Source organism: Hemitrygon akajei, chromosome 14 (assembly GCF_048418815.1).
Source record: "Hemitrygon akajei chromosome 14, sHemAka1.3, whole genome shotgun sequence".
Taxonomy (NCBI): Eukaryota; Metazoa; Chordata; class Chondrichthyes; order Myliobatiformes; family Dasyatidae; genus Hemitrygon; species Hemitrygon akajei.
Window position 1 is genome coordinate 79,006,024 of NC_133137.1, and position 13,634 is coordinate 79,019,657.

General features: G+C 42.2%; 1 protein-coding gene across 1 annotated transcript in view; it reads right to left on the reverse strand.

Annotated features, from left to right (window-relative positions):
- Positions 1-13,634, reverse strand: part of bend7 (BEN domain containing 7) — a 74,610-nt gene that overhangs the window by 60,414 nt on the left and 562 nt on the right. The window lies entirely within an intron of this gene.

Here is a 13,634-nt window from a genome sequence, read left to right on the forward strand (position 1 = left end):
AAACCGCCACCCGAGAGCTCCGCCAGGGGGACACAGCTCCCGCGGAGTTTCACGGGGGAAACACCTCCTAGGGGCTCTGCCGGGTGGACATTATCCCGCACACTGCACCTGGACTTCTGTCAGGAGGTGGGTGTGAGGAAAAGGGGACCCTTCGAAAGGGAAACTTGAGCCCAGGGATACTATCGGGGACCAGGGCTTCTTTCAGGGTCAATTGCATCCTGTGGGGGGGGGGGGGGGGGTCAACATATTCCACATATTCCTTGGAGGGCAAGGCATTCCAGGAGCTCTACACCCGAAAAGCCCCATCAACAGGCACTCCATGCCGGCACGCAGTACCAGAGAAATGCCAGGGCTTTACGGCAGCTTCGTGAGCTTCGCTGTTGAACTACATTTCAATGTCAAGTGATACTCTCCTGGGAGACAGTACCCCTGAGGTGCTTCAGAATCTATTTTATCGTCGTTGATTTTTGTCGTGAAATGTTTGTTTTGCAGCAGTTGTGCAGCGCAATACATACAAATTACATGTAAATATACATATGCAAATACATATAAAAATTTTTGAAGTGCAAAAAGAGAGGAAAATAGTCTGGACCATTCACGAACAGTTGAGAAATCTGATGGCAGAAGGGAAGAAGCTGTTCTTAAAACGTTAAGTGTGGGTCTTCAGGCTCCTGCACCTCCTCCAAGAGGGCATGTCCCAGAAAATGAGGAATGAATGCCATCTTCTTTTTTGATTTCTGTAGTGCTTTCAATACAATCCAGCCACTTTTTCTGAGAGACAAGCTGCAAAGGATAGGTGTGAATAAATCCACGATCTCCTGGTTTGCTGACTACCTGACAGATAGACAGATAGAGTGGCACTGTAGCACCACCATCTCAGACAGAGAACTACCCAGCTGTAAAAACGGAGGTCTATCTGTCCTGTCTCAGTTTCTGTTCACACTGTACACCTCAGACTTTCAGTACAAATCTGAGTCTTGTCACTTGCAGAAGTTCTCTGATGACTCTGCAGTGGTTGGGTGTATCACAGATGGGCAAGAGTCGGAGTACAGAGGACTGGTGGACAAGTTTGTGGAGTAGTGCGGGAGGAATCACCTGCTCCTGAATATGGCCAAAATAGGGGAGATGGTGGTTGATTTTAGGAGGAAGAGGACTGTAATGATCCCTGTTTTCATTCTGGGAGAAGAAGTTGCCATGGTTGAGGATTACAAATGTTCACTTCAGCAACAGACTTGACTGGAAAACCAACATAAAGGCTGTTTACAAGAAGGGGATGAGCAGAGTCTACTTTCTAAGGAGGCTGAGATCCTTCAATGTGTGCAGCAGGGTGTTGGAGATCTTTTAATGGGTAATGAATGCTGTCTTCTTTGCTGCTTAATGTGGGGGAGCAGCATCAGTGCTGGTGATGCAAGAAGATTAAATAAACTCATCAAGAAAGCTGAATCCGTCTTTGGCTACAGCCCGAACTCGCTTGACTTAGTGGTGGTGAAGAGATCACTAAACAAACTGTTATCCATTGTGGACAATCTGGCACATCCTCTCCATGACCTACTGAATAAGCACCCTTTCGAACAGGCTCATTCAGCTCCGGTGTCACAAGGATTGTTACTGAAATTCTTCCCTACCGAATGTAATAAGCATATACAACAGTTCATCTCTGTGAGACAGGAGAACACACATCATTGTGCAATAGTCTCTGCTTTATTATTTCACATATTATTATTGCACATTGATAAATTATTATTGTGTATATTATTATTCTGTACTTTATTATTAGTTAAGTCTGAACACTGCTGTGTGGATTTCCCACTCAGGATCAATAAAGTTCTTCTTCTTCTTCTTCTTCTTCTTCTTCTTCTTCTTCTTCTTCTTCTTCTTCTTCTTCTTCTTCTTCTTCTTCTTCTTCTTCTTCTTCTTCTTCTTCTTCTTCTTCTTCTTCTTCTTCTTCTTCTTCTTCTTCTTCTTCTTCTTCTTCTTCTTCTTCTTCTTCTTCTTCTTCTTCTTCTTCTTCTTCTTCTTCTTCTTCTTCTTCTTCTTCTTCTTCTTCTTCTTCTTCTTCTTCTTCTTCTTCTTCTTCTTCTTCTTCTTCTTCTTCTTCTTCTTCTTCTTCTTCTTCTTCTTCTTCTTCTTCTTCTTCTTCTTCTTCTTCTTCTTCTTCTTCTTCTTCTTCTTCTTCTTCTTCTTCTTCTTCTTCTTCTTCTTCTTCATCTTCTTCTTCTTCTTCTTCTTCTCTTCTTCTTCTTCTTCTTCTCTTCTTCTTCTTCTTCTTCTTCTTCTTCTTCTTCTTCTTCTTCTTCTTCTTCTTCTTCTTCTTCTTCTTCTTCTTCTTCTTCTTCTTCTTCTTCTTCTTCTTCTTCTTCTTCTTCTTCTTCTTCTTCTTCTTCTTCTTCTTCTTCTTCTTCTTCTTCTTCTTCTTCTTCTTCTTCTTCTTCTTCTTCTTCTTCTTCTTCTTCTTCTTCTTCTTCTTCTTCTTCTTCTTCCTTCTTCTTCTTCCCCTTTGAAAATGTGCTCAGTGATGGAGAGACCAATGCCCATGACGGGAACTAGCCTCCCCTGGATCGGGTGAGCTGTGTCATGGTGAAACTATGGCAACTGTACAAGCTGGACTTCGCACCAGGCAAGTTTAGAGAAAGGAAGGAGAACTTCATCACATAAATCCTGCTTCGTGGAATCTTATACAGTAGTATGAAGACTATAAAACAATGTAGTAAAATTATACTTCAAGCTCTGATCCCACATAACAAGTCAGAATTAAAATCAAAATAAATAAAAAATGCATTTGTTTGAAATCTGAAATGAAAACAGAAAATACTGGCAATACTCAAAAATCAGGAAGCCAGTGTACAAGGAGAAATAGTTAAGCTTTCAGGTTGAAAATTACTGTTTCCAGTATTTCCTATGAAGTGCAGTCACTGCTCTGAGTGTAACGAGCTTTACATTCTGTCATGTATGTTAACAGTCATGTCATGAAAATAATCTAATAAACTTATACAGATTGCAATCAGGTTTAATATCACTGGCATAATTCATGAAATATGTTGTTGATGCAATACAAAATAAAAACTAAATTACAATAGGAAATATATACAGTGGTATAAAATAAGTAGCGCAAAAAGAGAGCAAAGAAAAAGTGAGGTAGTGTACATGGATTTATTGTTCATTCAGAAATCTAATGGCGAGTGGGGAAGAAGCTGTTCCTGAAGCATTGAATGTGTGTCTTCAAACTCCAGTACCACCTCCTGCATGCTGACTAATTCTATCATGGCCTCGTATGGCAATTCCAATGGGCAGGAAAGCAAGAGAGTAGTGGGCATGGCCTGGTCCATCACAGGCACAGTACTCCCTACCCTACCACTGACAGCATCTTCAGGAGGTGCTGCCTCAAGAAGGCAGCATCTGTCATCAAGGATCACCACGATCTGTGTCATGCCCTCATCTTGCTGCCTACCATCGGGCAGGAAGTACAGAGACTTGTAGCTGCGTGCCACCAGGTTTGGGAAGAGCTATTTTCCTACAACCACCAGCTTCTTGAACTGACCTGCAGGAAAGACTCACCCTACCTCAGCAACAAAAACTATGGATCACCATGGAATTGTCTCTGTGTTTTGTTTGGAACAAGTATCTTCTTTTAACACAATCTTCAGTACACATCTAAATCTGTGACTAACTTCTATTGATGTGTAGTGGAGAGTATATTGACTGATTGCATCATAGCCTTGTCCTTGAATGGAAAATCCAAAAGAAAAGTTGTGAATACAGCCCCAGTCATCATGAGTAAAGCCCTCCCCATGATTAAGCACGTCTACATGGAGAACTGTTACAGGAAAGCAGCATTCATCATCAGGGACCCCTACCGCCCAGGCCATGCCTACCTGGTGCCAGAATCAGGGATGTCTAGGATCATGTCCATGAAATTCTCAAGGGTGAGTGTGAGCAGCCAGAAGTTTTGGTACATATTGGGTACCAATGACATAGGTCCTGAAAAGAAATTTTAGGAAGCCAAGTAGAAAGCTGCAAAAACAGGACCTCCAGGGTAGTAATCTTTGGATTGCTGCCTGTGCCACATACCAGTGAGGATAAGAATAGGATGATCTGGCAGGTGTATGCATGGTTGAGGAACTGGTGCAAAGGGCAGAGGTTCAGATTTATAGATCATTGGGATCTTCTTCTGGGGAAGTTATGACCTGTACAAAAGGGATGGGTCACATCTGAAACCCGATGTCCTTCCAGGCAGGCTGGCTAGAGTTGCTTAGGGGGTTAATCTAATTTGGCAGGGATATGTGAACCGAAGTGATAATACGAAAGATGAGGTAGTTGCTTTACAAACACAGAGGCAATGCACAGTGAGACTCCTAGCAAGGAGAGGCTGATTATAGGGCAAAATTGTAGCTAACAAGCTGAGTTGCAATGCAAAAGGTGGAAAAAATATCAAAGAAGGTGAATACAGGACTAAAGATTTTATATTTGAATGTGCACAGTATAAAAAATAAGGAGCGATGAATCTGTAGCACAGTTTGCAGATCGGCAAGTATGATGTTGTAGGGCATCATTTAATCATGGCCGAGAAAAGATTATAGCTGGGAACTTAATGTCCAAGGATACACATTGTATCAAAGGACAAACAGGAAGGCAGAGAGGATAGCATGGTCCTTTTGGTAAAAATGAAATTAAATCATTAGAAAGTGGTGGTGAAGGGTCAGAAGGTGTTGAAATAATTGTGGATAAAGTTAAGGAACTGCAAGGGTAAAGAGATCCTAATGGCAGTTATATACAGACCTCCAAACAGTAGTAAGGATATGGTCTACAAATTACAACAGGAGATAGAAAATGCGTACCAAATGGGCAATGTTACAATAGTCATGGGGGATTTCAATATGCAAGTAGATTGGGAAAATCAGGTTGGTACAGGATTCTAAGAGGGGGAATTTCTAGAATGCCTATGAGATGGCTTTTTAGAGCAGCTCATTGTTGAGCCCACTAAAGGGATCAGCTTTTCTGGATTGGGTGTTGTGTAATGATCTAGAATTAATTAGAGAGCTGAAAGTAAAAGAATCTTTAGGAGAATTGGTCATAATATGATCAAATTTAATGTGAAATATGAGAAGGAGAAGATAAAGTCAGATGGATCAGTATTACAGTGAAGTTAAGGGAATTACAGCGGCAGAGAGAGGAATTGGCCAGAATTGATTGGAAAAGAACACTGGCAGGGATGACAGCAGAGCAGCAATGGCTGGAATTTCTGGAAGCAATTCAGAGGCACAGGATATGTACAGAAGGAAGTATTCTAAAGGCAAGATGGCTAACAAGGAAAGTCAAAGCCAAGAGAGAGGGCATATAGTAGAGCAAAAATTAGTGGGGCAATTAAGGGGATTGGGAAGCTTTTAAATACCACAGAAGTGCTGGAGATCCTTAATAATGGACACTACCTTCTGAGACACCACTCCCTAAAGATGTCCTGGGTACTTTGTAGGCTAGTACCCAAGATGGAGCTGACTAGATTTATAACCTTCTGCAGCTTCTTTTGGTCCTGTGCAGTAGTCCCTCCATACCAGACAGTGATGCAGCCTGTCAGAATGCTCTCCAGTACAACTATAGAAGTTTTTGAGTGTATTTCTTGACATGCCAAAATCTCTTCAAACTCCTAATAAAGTATAGCTGGCTGTCTTGCCTTCTTTAAACTACATTGATATGTTGGGACCAGGTTAGATCCTCAGAGATCTTGATACTGAGGAACTTGAAACTGCTCACTCTCTCCACTTCTGATCCCTCTATAAGGATTGGTATGTGTTCCTTTGTCTTACCCTTCCTGAAGCCTACAATCAGCTCTTTCATTTTACTAGCGTTGAGTGCCAGGTTGTTGCTGCGACACCACTCCACTAGTTGGCATATCTCACTCCTGTACACCCTCTTGTCACCACCTGAGATTCTACCAACAATGGTTGTATTGTCAGCAAATTTATAGACGGTTATTTGAGCTATGCCTAGTCACGCAGTCGTGTGTATATAGAGAATAGAAAAATGGGCCTAATCACACACCCCTGAGGTGCGCCAATCTAGACGGTCAGCAAGAAGGATATGTTTTCACCAATCCGCACAGATTGTGGTCTTCCGGTCAGAAAGTCAAGGATCCAATTGCAGAGGGAGGTACAGAGGCCCAGGTTCTGCAACTTCTCGATCAGGATTGTGGGAATGATGGCATTAAATGTTGAGCTATAGTCGATGAACAGCATCCTGACGTAGGTGTTTGGTGTTGTCCAGGTGGTCTAAAGCCATGTGGAGAGCCATTGATATTGTGTCTGCCTTTGACCTATTGTGGCGATAGGCAAATTGCAATGGGTCAGGTCTTTGCTGAGGCAGGAGTTCATTCTAGTTATGACCAATCTCTCAAAGCATTTTCATCACTGTGATGTGTGCACTACCGAGCGATAGTCATTTAGGCAGCCCACATTATTATTCTAGGCACTGGTATAATTGTTGCCTTTTTGAAGCAACTGGGAACTTCTGCCCATAGCAGTGAGAGGTTGAAAATTTCTTTGAATACTCCCGCTAGTTGGTTGGCACAGGTTTTCAGAGCCTTACCAAATCTGAGGCTCAAAAGGATTTGTGAGTCCTTGTGCAGGATACCTTAAAAGGTTAATTTGCTGGTTGAGTTTGTGGTGAGGAAGGCAAATGTGATGTTAGCATTCATTTCCCGAGGATGAGAATATAAAAGCAAGGGTGTAATGTTGGAGACTTTTAAAGCACTGGTGAGGCCTCACTTGGAGTATTGTGAGCAGTTTTGGGTCCCTAATCTTAGAAAGGATGTGCTGAAATTGGAGAGGGTTCAAAGGAGGTTCACAAAAATAATTCTAGGACTAAATGGTTCTGGGCCCCGTATTCACTGGATTTAAAAGAATGTGGGGTGACCTAATTGAAACCAATTGAATGGTGAAAGGCCTTGATAGAGTGGATGTGGAGAGGATGTTTCCCATGGTGGGGAGTGTCTAAGACCAGTGGACACAGCCTCAAAATAAGGGAGCATCCTTAGATGAGGAATTTCTCTAGCCAAAGAGTGGTAAATCTATGGAATCCTTTGCCACAGGCAGTTATAGATGCCAAGTCTTTATGTATATTTAAGGCAAAGGTTGATAGATTCGTGATTGGTCAGGGCATGAGGGGATACAAGGGGAAAAGACAGGAGATTGGAGCTGAGAGGGAAAAATGGATAAGCCATGATGAAATAGCGGAGCACACTCAATGGGCCAAATGGCCTTTTCTACTCCTATTTCTTATAGTCTTTTCTATTTGCTACTGCCCACCAGGAAGAAGGTACGGGAGCCTCAGGTCTCACACCACCAGGTTCAGGAATAGTTATTAACCCTCAAAACATCATGCTCTTTATCCAGAAGAGATAGTTTCACTCAACTTCACTCACCCCAACACTGAACTGTTCCCACCCACCTATGAACTCCACTTTCAAGACCTTTTCATCTTGTGTCCTTAATACTATTTATTGAATTTTTTTTTCTCGGCTGAAACTGGTAAAATCTGAAGTACGGACATAACCAAGCACACTCATTTCTCAATTGCTAGGAACTTTCGGACTACTCTAGTGGCATTTAGTATATGGCTTTCAGAAGATTTACAATAAATATTGCTGTGTAAGCCAAATTGTTTAATGTAATTGCATTGTGACTTTGGGATGGTACTTGTTGTACAAATGGTAGATCCTACTATCGGGACAATGTATATCCTGTTCATGTTCCATAGTCTTTCAGTTTCCTCTGTTTAATTCAAGTCAAGTCAAGTTGCTTTTTTATTGTCATTTCGACCATAAACTGCTGATACAGTACAAGGTAAAAATGAAATAACGGTCCTCCAGAACCATGGTACTACATGAAACAACACAAAACTACACTAGACTATATGAAACAACTCAAGGCTACATTAGACTATGTAAAACAACACAAAAACTACACTAGACTACAGACCTACACAGGAATATGTAAAGTGAACAAAACAGTGTAGGGCAGTAATTAATTAACAAATAAATAATAAACAAGGACAATAGGCACAGAAGAGGACAAATTTCAATATAATAATAGATGATGTAGATGTCAGTCTAGACTCTGGGTATTGAGGAGTCTGATGGCTTGGGGAAAGAAAAATTCAGGACATTTCTGGTGTTTTTTCACTTATTGATCTCTGTATGTTATGTGTAATTGGGATTGGCTATATCTATAAGTAAGTTGTTCTTGTTATCATGTATTATTATAATCTGGACAGTTATTATGGATTGCACTATCAGTAATAATGGATTGGTCACAATATAACTTGTAGGACTCTGACTCTAAAACTGGATCAGGCTTGTATTTATAGTAAAGTTTGGTGTCTTTTATCAGTTTTGTATTTTAAGCCCAACATTTTGGTGAATGATGTTTGCCTCTTGATTGTGCCTGTGTAGATTCTGTAATCAGATTGAGTTAAAACACTGCAGAATCCTGTAATGTAGCTGATTGTTTTCTGGATGTTCTTGGCATTTTCTGGCATTTATCATCTTGAATTTACAAACATTTGTATATTGAGTGAGCAGCCGCAAGGCTGCGGGACCAGACAGTATCCTAGGGTGGGTACTCAAGAGCATGGCCCAGCTCAACTGGCTGGTGTGTTTGCAGACATTTTTCTCCCTCCCTCTCCCAGTGCCTTCCTGCTTCAAAACATACACCATTGTCCCCTGTACCTAAAAAGACCAAGGTAACATGCCTGAACGACTGGCGTCCTGTCACACTCACCTCTATAATAATTGCTTTAAGAGGCTGGTCATGGACTACATCTGCAGCATGCTACCATCACACTAGACCTTCTACAATTTGCCTACTGACACAACCACTCGACAGATGACGCAATAGCCACAGCTCTACACAGCATCCTTACGCAGCTGAAGAGAAGGGATGCTTATGTGAGAATGCTGTTCTTGGACTACAGTTCAGCATTCAGCACCATAATTCCCTCCACGCTTGCCAAGAATCTCAGAGACATCAGCCTTCACCCTGCCTTGTGTAGCTGGATCCTGGATTTCCTGTTAGATCGCCAGCAGGTGGTAAGAGTGGGCTCCCTCACCTCTGCCGCTCAACACAGGAGTCCCCCAGGCCTGCGTCCTAAACCCCCTCCTTTACTCTCTGTATACCCATGACTGTCACCACCCACAGCACCAATCTGCTAAATAAATTTCCAGATGATACTACATCGATTGGCCTAATCTCAAATAATAACGAGGCAGCCTACAGAGAAGAAGTCATCACCCTGACACAGTGGTGTGAAGGAAACAACCTCTCCCTCAACGTTGCAAGAATAAAGGAGCTGATCGTGGACTACAGGAGGAATGGGGAGACAGGCAAACCCCAGTTGACATCAATAGATCTGGGGGTTGAGAGGGTGAACAGCTTTAAGTTCTTCGGTATACACATCACTGAGGATCTCACTTGGTCTGTACATATGGGCTGTGTGGTGAAAAAAGGCACAACAATGCCTCTTTCACCTCAGACAGGTGAAGAAGTTTGGCATGAGTCCCCAAATTCTAAGGGGCACAACTGAGAGTATCACTTCCTAATATGGGAACTGTACTTCAGGGCTCTGCAGAGAGTGGTGCGGACAGCCCAGCGCATCTGTGGATGTAAACTTCCCACTATTCAAGACATTTACAGTGACAGGTGCATAAAAGGGACCAAAGGATCATTGGGGACCTGAGTCACCCCGACCACAAACTGTTCCAGCTGCTACCAAACTGGGAAACAGTACTGCAGCATTAAAGCCAAGACCAACAGGGCTTCGGGACAGCTTCTTTCCCAACAGGCCATCAGACTGGTTAATTCATGCTGACACAAATTGTATTTCTAAGCTATATTGACTGTTCTGTTGTATATCTTACTGTATATACTATTTATTACAAATTACTATAATTTGCACATTCAGATGGAGACGTAACATTAAAGATTTTTACTCCTCATGAATGTGAAGGATGTTAGAAATAAAGTCAATTCAATTCAATTTATTGGTCTTTTATTATACATTTTAAAGCTTTTTTGTGTGTTAAACACCTGGTCCTATATTGCCACAAGGAACCCCTCTGTTTCTGGGAGAGGTCTCCAACTCTGAGCCAGGTGTTTGTCATTTCCTTGTCAACATCTAGTCTGCTCAGATCGTGGGACTGTCTTCCATGGAGATCATGCTCTTAAATCGGTTAACTTTTTCTTTGAATAGAGATAATTTCTTGGTTTTTCTGTGTTGTGCTTTCTTTTAAGCTTAGTAGTATATACTTCTTATTAGAATTGCATATGCTCACATGGTGTGCTGAATCCTGTTTTCATTGCTGATAATATATCCTTACAAATTTTATCTGACCATTGTGTAAATTTTAATGTCTGTTATCCTCCTCTCCTACCTAGAATTAATCGAAATGCATTTGAGTGTATATAGTGTTTTCTATAATTTGTCATTTCAGTGCTTAGCTTTGTATTACCTTAGTAGTATTAAGTGTTATTTGGTAATTGGAAAGACATTATATGCAGTACTGTGTAAAAGTCTTAGGCACCCCAGCAATATGTGCCTATGACTTTTATACAACCAGTACCATGTACAACTTAATGAAACAACACTCCTCTGGACCATGATGCACCCACACAACATATTTATTGACATACAGTGTGGAATAGGCCCTTCCGGCCCTCTGAGCCATGCCAACCAGCAATCCCCCAATTTAACCCTCACCTAATCATAGGACAATTTACAATGACCGACTAATCTACCAATGGCATGTCCTTTAGATTATGGGAGGGAAAACCCGAGCATCTGGAGAAAACCCAGACATTCCACAGGGAGGGACGAACAGGCTCCTTACCGACAACGACAGAACTGAACTCTGATATCCTGAGCTGTGGTAGCATTGCACTAACTGCTATGCTACCATGGCGACCCATGTATCACACACGTTACCTCCTCTCACCTGCCTATCATCTACCCCCTGGGTCCCTCCTCCTTCCTTTTCCCCTATGGTCCACTCTCCACTTCCTATCAGATTCTTTCCACTCCAGCCCTATACCTTTTCCCACCCTCCCTGGCTTCACCTATCGTCTTTTAACTATCCTCCTTCCCATCCACTCACCTTTTAACTCTGGCATCTTCCCCCTTCCTTTCCAGTCTGGATGAAGGGTCTCAGCCTGAATCGTCGACTGTTTATTCAATTCCACAGTTGCTGCCTGACCTGCTGAATTTCTCCAGCATTTGTGTGTGTTACATAAAGCAAAATATTACCACAAATAGTTATTAAAATATCATTCAAAAATGCACATAGTGTGCATCACAGGGTAAACAGTAAACATCTTGCTAGTGACAAGAACGATGGTGGTAGGGTATTTATTGGTCTCACCAGCCTGAGGGAACAAGCTGTGACCCAGTCTGGCAGCCTTGGTCCTGATGCTTCTGTACCTCTTTCATGAGGGTAATGGGTCAAAGAGATTGTGGAATGGGGTGGTAGGGATCTTCAACAACAATGCCCTTCATCTACAACAAATACACAAATGGGGGTGGGGAGGTGAGACCCCAGTGATCCTCTTGGCTGTTTTTACTATCTCTGTAGGGTAGTAACATCTACTGCCCTACCCTCATCTACTTTTTTTGATTTTAGTCAACAAGGAGGATGGGTGCGTCATCGCCTTCTCAGAGGCAATTAGGCGTGAGATACAAAAGCAGGCCTTGCCCGTGATGCATGTTTGTGAAAAAAAAATCAGTAAGGAGGAGGAGCTGCTGCAGCTCTGACGTACAACTGCACAATCATCAGAGGGTTTCACCCTCAACAACATAACACATAGTAGCAGAATTAGGCCATTCGGCCCCTCGGGTCTCTCTGCTGTTCGATCGCGGCTGATGTACACTTAGTGGCCACTTTATTAGATACAGGCGTGGAACCCAGTGTGATCTGCTGCTGTAGCCTAAACATCTTCAACGCTTGATGTGTTTGTACATTCAGAGATGGTCTTCTGCACACCACTGTTGTAATGCAGGTTTTTTGGAGTTATTGTTGCCTTCCTGTCACCTTGACCCAGTCTGGCCATTTTGTCATCAACAAAGCGTTTTTGCCCACAGAACTACAGCTCACCAGATGCTTTTTGTTTCTGCACCATTCTCTGTAAACTCTAGAAATTGTTGTGAGTGCAAATTGCAGGAGATCGGCAATTTTTGAGATATTCAAACCACCCGTCTGGCACCAACAATCACTGCAAGGTGAAAGTCACTTAGATCACATTTCTTCCCCATTCTGATGTTTAGTCTGAACAACAACTGAACCTCTTGACCCCGTCTGCAACCTTTTATGCACTGAGTTGCTGCTTTATGATTGATATACCTAATAAACTTGGCCACTGACTATATTTTCCCACTCAATCCCATTCTCCTGCCTTCTCCCCATAACCTTTGACATCCTGACAATTAAGGACCTATCAACTTTCTCTTAATATGCCCAATGACCTTGCGTGTACAGTGATCTATGGCAATAAATTCCACAGATTCACAACCCTTTGGCTAAAGAAATTCCTCCTCATCTCTGTTTTTAAAAGGATGTCCTATTTTGAGGATGTGCCTTCTGCTCCCTAGCCTCTCCCGCTATTGGAAACGTCCTCTGCACATCTACTTTGTCTAGGTCTTGCAATCTCCAGAAAATTGATACTGACAGGTAATAATAACCTGTACTCAAGTATTCTGCAACTAAAATAAAGTGTAACATTAAAATGTTTTTGACATCAACAGTAAGAAATTAATTTTCTTTCCATATATAATAATGAACTTCCATCCATGATCTATGTACTAAAGGCAACATGATATGCTACCAATGTGAAGCCCTTATGTGTCAAGACTACTGGTTTATCATATAAGAACTTAATTTGTCATATGTAAATTGAAACACCAAAACACACAGTGAAATATGTTGCCTGCATCAATGAACAACACATGCTGAATATGTGCTGGGGGCAGTCCCAAGTGTTGCCATACTTCCAGCAGAACATAGCATGCCCACTACCTGCTATCCCTAACCACCAGGTCTTTCGAATGTGGGAGGGAAACTAGAGCATCCATAGGAAACCCCATGCAGTTACAGGGAAAAAGCAAATCTACCTGTAGGACATTGGGTATTGAAGTTATAGAGAGCCTGATGGGGAACTTCTTCACTGAGGATGGTGTGAGTATGGAATGAGCTGCTAGTGGAAACAGTGAATGGAGGTTTGATTGCAAAATTTAAGAGAAATTTGGATAAGTACATGGATGGAGCCTTGAAGAGCACCACTCTCTTTTGGTTTGGAGGCCTGTGTGCCTCATTGATACGGAGAGCTGTGTTGGCTGGAGTCAGGACTTTATGCTTTGGCTAGTGGTAGGGTCACCGATGCCAAACAAGTCAAAGGGTAGAGGCCAGACTAAGGTAGGTACATCGGTCCTTCAGGTTTGGGGGATTCAGCTCAGAGCTGAAAACCTTGACTGGTAAAACTAAATTGTTATGGAAATAGACATGAAGAATCCTTCTATATCTGAGTGCGATGGTGTATTCCTAAGTCTCCAACTGGGACTTGCAAGACTGACAGTAATGAAAACCCTGAGGAAGCTACTGA